The sequence below is a fragment of the Triticum urartu genome, chromosome 1A (genome assembly GCF_056163025.1).
Source record: "Triticum urartu cultivar PI428250 chromosome 1A, HENAU_Tu73, whole genome shotgun sequence".
NCBI lineage: Eukaryota > Viridiplantae > Streptophyta > Magnoliopsida > Poales > Poaceae > Triticum > Triticum urartu.
The window spans coordinates 417,692,814-417,697,994 of NC_141873.1; the positions used below are offsets into that span (position 1 = coordinate 417,692,814).

Genomic DNA, 5,181 nt, shown 5'->3' on the forward strand with positions numbered 1-5,181 from the left:
CGTAGTAGCCACGTAAAACATGCAACAACAAAGTAGAGGATGTCTAACTTGTTTTTGCAGGGCATGTTGTGATGTGATATGGTCAAGATGTGACGATATATAAACTGTTGTATGAGATGATCATGTTTTGTAGAAGTTATCGGCAACTGGCAGTAGCCATATGGTTGTCACTTTATTGTATGAAATGCAATCGCCATGTAATTGCTTTACTTTATCATTAAGCGGTAGCGATAGTCGTAGAAGCAATAGTTGGCGAGACGACAACGATGCTACGATAGAGATCAAGGTGTCAAGCCGGTGACGATGGTGATCATGACGGTGCTTTGGAGATGGAGATCAAAGGCACAAGATGATGATGGCCATATCATATCACTTATTTTGATTGCATGTGATGTTTATCTTTTATGCATCTTATTTTGCTTAGTACGACGGTAGCATTATAAGATGATCTCTCACTAAATTTCAAGGTATAAGTGTTCTCCCTGAGTATGCATCATTGCTCCAGTTCGTCGTGCCGAGACACCATGTGATGATCGGGTGTGATAAGCTCTACGTTCACATACAACGGGTGCAAGCTAGTTTTGCACAAGCAGAATACTCAGGTTAAACTTCACGAGCCTAGCATATGCAGATATGGCCTCGGAACACTGATGTGACGCCCCCGATTCAATCGTACACTAATCATACACGCAAACGTGTACGATCAAGATCAGGGACTCACGGGAAGATATCACAACACAACTCTACAAATAAAATAAGTCATACAAGCATCATATTACAAGCCAGGGGCCTCGAGGGCTCGAATACAAGAGCTCGATCATAGACGAGTCAGCAGAAGCAACAATATCTGAGTACAGACATACGTTAAACAAGTTGCCATAATATGGCTAGCACAAACTGGGATACAGATCGAAAGAGGCGCAAGCCTCCTGCCTGGGATCCTCCTAACTACTCCTGGTCGTCATCAGCGGGCAGCACGTAGTAGTAGGCACCTCCGGTGTAGTAGGAGTCGTCGTCGACGGTGGCGTCTGGCTCCTGGGCTCCAACATCTGGTTGCGACAACCAGGTAGAAGGGATAGAGGGAAAGGAAGGAGAAAGCAACCGTGAGTACTCATCCAAAGTACTCGCAAGCAAGGAGCTACACTACATATGCATGGGTAAATGTATAAAGGGCCATATCGGTGGACTGAACTGCAGAAAGCCAGAATAAGAGGGGGATAGCTAATCCTGTCAAAGACTACGCTTCTGGCCACCTCCATCTTGCAGCATGTAGAAGAGAGTAGACTGAAGTCCTCCAAGTAGCATCGCATAGCATAACCCTAACCGATGATCCTCCCCTCGTCGCCCTGTGAGAGAGCGATCACCGGTTGTATCTGGCACTTGGAAGGGTGTGTTTTATTAAGTATCTGGTTCTAGTTGTCATAAGGTCAAGGTACAACTCCAAGTCGTCCTGTTACCGAAGATCACGGCTATTCGAATAGATTAACTTCCCTGCAGGGGTGCACCACATATCCCAACACGCTCGATCCCATTTGGCCGGACACACTTTCCTGGGTCATGCCCGGCCTCGGAAGATTAACACGTCGCAGCCCTACCTAGGCACAACAGAGAGGTCAGCACGCCGGTCTAAATCCTATGGCGCAGGGGTCTGGGCCCATCGCCCTTTGCACACCTGCACGTTGCGAACGCGGCCGGAAGCAGAACTAGCCCCCTTAATACAAGAGCAGGCTTACGGTCCAATCCGGCGCGCGCCACTCAGTCGCTGACGTCACGAAGGCTTCGGCTGATACCATGACGTCGAGTGCCCATAACTGTCCCCGCGTAGATGGTTAGTGCGTATAGGCCAGTAGCCAGACTCAGATCAAATACCAAGATCTCGTTAAACGTGTTAAGTATCTGCGAACGCCGACCAGGGCCAGGCCCACCTCTCTCCTAGGTGGTCTCAACCTGCCCTGTCGCTCCGCCTCAAAGTAACAGTCGGGGACCGTCGGGAACCCAGGCCCACCACTACCTGGATGGAGCCACCTGCCCCTTCAGCCCCCATCTCCGAACAGTATCATAAGTAATGTAACAGTATAAGTATATAGCATATGCCCGTGATCACCTCCCGAAGTGATCACGGCCCAGTAGTATAGCATGGCAGACGGACAAGAGTGTAGGGCCACTGATGGAACACTAGCATCCTATACTAAGCATTAGGATAACAGGTAAAGGTAACAACAGTAGTAGCAAGGACAGGCTATGCATCATAATAGGATTAACGGAAAGCAGTAACATGCTACACTACTCTAATGCAAGCAGTATAGAGAAGAGTAGGCGATATCTGGTGATCAAAGGGGGGGGGGCTTGCCTGGTTGCTCTGGCAAGAAGGAGGGGTCATCTTCGATGTAGTCGAACACACGAACATCGGCAGCAATCTCGAAGTCTACCGGAAAGGAGTAACGGAGGGGGAACACAATAAATAACAGAGCAATCAAATGTAACACAAAGCAAGACGCGGCACTACGTTGTGCTAGGGGTGACCTAACGTAGGGATAGGCGATACCAGCGAAGAGGGGAAATATCCGGGAAAGTATTCCCGGTGTTTCACGATTCCGGACAGATGAACTGGAGGTGAAATGTTGCAGGTTCCCTATGCTAGGGATGCGTGGCGGACGAACGGGCCGCGTATCTGGATTCGTCTCGTCGTTCTGAGCAACTTTCATGTACAAAGTTTTTCCATCGGAGTTACGGTTAATTTTTTATAATTTTCCAAAGTTTTATCAATATTCTAGAATTTTGTGTTTAATTTAAATCCGAATTGACCAAGTCAATGTGACTAGTCAAAAGGAGAGGTGGTGGCCCACATGTCATGGACATAGGTGTAGATTACTTAGGCTAAATTAATTTAAACTAGGGGGCCACATGGCATTGTTTATATAGACTAATTAGCACTAAATTACATCCTACCTAAACTAGCCCTAATTAATCCTAGCCTAATTAAACCATGGGCCGGCCGGTGGCATAGTCAGCCGTGGGTACACACACGCAACACACATAGCTAGGGGTTACTTTTGTTCCAACAAAGCATTTTGTGATTTTTGTAGGATTTAAACCATGCATCAAATGAATTTGGTCCAGTGGAGTAATATGAAGTTTGTCAAGTGTACATTCTACTCATATTTATTTTTGGCCTGTTAGTAGTTGTTTAACCGGAGTTTAGGGGCTGCCGAGGGGGTTACCCGATGTAATATTTGTAAAGCTAACCATAGTTGTAGCTACAGTAGTTAGTAGTAATAGTAGGTTCAGTAGAGCAGCAGCGTAGTAGTAGGATGCAGCAGCAGGTCCATCAGCGGTTAGCAGCGCTTCGGGCAGCAGCAGGCGATGGCGAGGCCACGCACGGGCGCGCGGGCAAGGGTGCGTCGGGCGCGGCTGCGGCGGTCAGCGGCAGGGGGAGGCGTTGCGTGCGGACGGGCAGCAGTAGGTCAGCCGGGCGGCAGAGAAAGCAGCAGCGGCAGCAGAAGGCCATAGTGGGCGGGCGGCGCGGCGTGGTCCCGGCGACCGCGGGCGCGAGCAGAGGCAGGGGCCGATGTGCGCGGGTGTGTGCGGCGACGTGCAGGGGACGAGCGACGCGACGGTCAGAGTGGCGGCAAGGGTGGACCCGGGGCTAGAGGGCGCTGCAAGGCGAGCGGGTGGGCTCGTCGGCCTCCTGGCAGTGCCAGGAGCACACTGCGAACACTGGTTCGGGCAGAGGAGCGCGGGGTAATCGACCCCCGTCGGCCACGGCGGACGGCGGAGTTCGGTGCTCGCGGACGCAGTGATTCGGCATGAATCCGAGGGGGAAGCAAAGGGGAAAGGAAGAAGGGCTCACAGTGAGCCTGTAGATGAGCAAGGTGGGCTCGGGGAGGGCTCGACGTAGCCGGAATCGATGACGAAGTTCGTTGGGGCCGAGGAAGAAGACGACATCATAGGGCTTGATGCAGGGGCTCCCAGCTCCAATAGGTTGATGTGGATGACGAAGCAGTCAACGACGAAGCCGGCAGACGCGGTGGCTTGTTGCGGGGTGCTCTGTGGCTACACGTGCGGCATGGCAGCGACGACTGCAGAAGCGTCCATGGCGGGAGAAGATGCAACAACTCGTGGGGGAGGGGAAGAAGATCTCGGAAGTATCCAATGCGTCGATGCTGGCGTTCTTATCCACCCCGCCGCATCTGTAGCGATGCGGGCGACGAGCTGGCGTGGCTGGGACGGCTTCCAGCCCTCGGGCGTGTTCGACAGGTGGAGGAGAGATGAGGAGGGCGTCGCTAGCTGGGTTGGCCGACTCCTATGGACTAGGGCCCAGTTGGACACTAGGATTTGTTCCTTTTCATATTTATTTATTTACTTAGCTACTATTTTGTACTTTCTTTTTACATCAATTACTTTTGTAAAATGTAAAACCTTGTCATATAATTACTATGCATTATTTTACTCTGCCACAAAAGTTTGGGTTCGAAATAATTTATTAAGCTTGAGTTCATATTTAAATGGGATAAAAGGTGTTGTTGGTCCATTGTTTTAATATCGAGAGGCAATTTTATATTTTGCAAAATGTTAATTCTTTCATGACAAATTGTTAGTGAATATTTGCAACCTACCGAACATTTTTGTTTTACCGTTTCCAGAAATAATAATTTGACTTGTTATTTAAAATTTTGAATTGTTTTTGAACCTTCGCGAGATTAATAATAGTAATCGTAGTGACGTGGCATCATTAGCAGAGATTCACTGTAGTTTAATTATCCGGGCATCACAATTCTCCTCCACTACAAGAAATCTCGTCCCGAGATTTAAGAGGTAGTGAAAGGGGGAAAGGTTTGGTAACGAATCTAGTGGGTGTTCTTATCCTGGCTTGCTCTTCTCGAAGAGGCCGGTCCAATACATTGATGTATTCATTCCACTGCTTTAGGTTATCATGATGAAATCGGCATTCTTCCTTCGGGAATTCCAACGTACTTACGAAAGAATAAAGGGTGGGTATTCCGGGAGAACGGACCTCTGCAAGGTTGACTATCTGGTCAATAACATCGGGGAAGGTAGCGGAAAGTAACTCTCGAATTGAAACTTTAAGAAAATATCCAGAGCAATGTAAGGAGGTATCATGGGAAGTTTCAAACGGATAGGAAATCGCTCGATGTCTGAAGCAACATGCGAAAGGGGTCC

General features: G+C 49.1%; 1 long non-coding RNA gene across 1 annotated transcript; it reads right to left on the minus strand.

The window, feature by feature from the left end:
* Nucleotides 1-750: 750 nt before the first annotated feature.
* On the minus strand, nt 751-4,058 carry LOC147991486 (uncharacterized). Its single transcript, XR_015613928.1, has 2 exons — nt 3,851-4,058; nt 751-1,049 (listed from the first exon to the last, which is right to left on the minus strand). It is a non-coding gene; the product is annotated as an uncharacterized LOC147991486 (long non-coding RNA).
* Between the last annotated feature and the right edge of the window lie 1,123 nt (nt 4,059-5,181).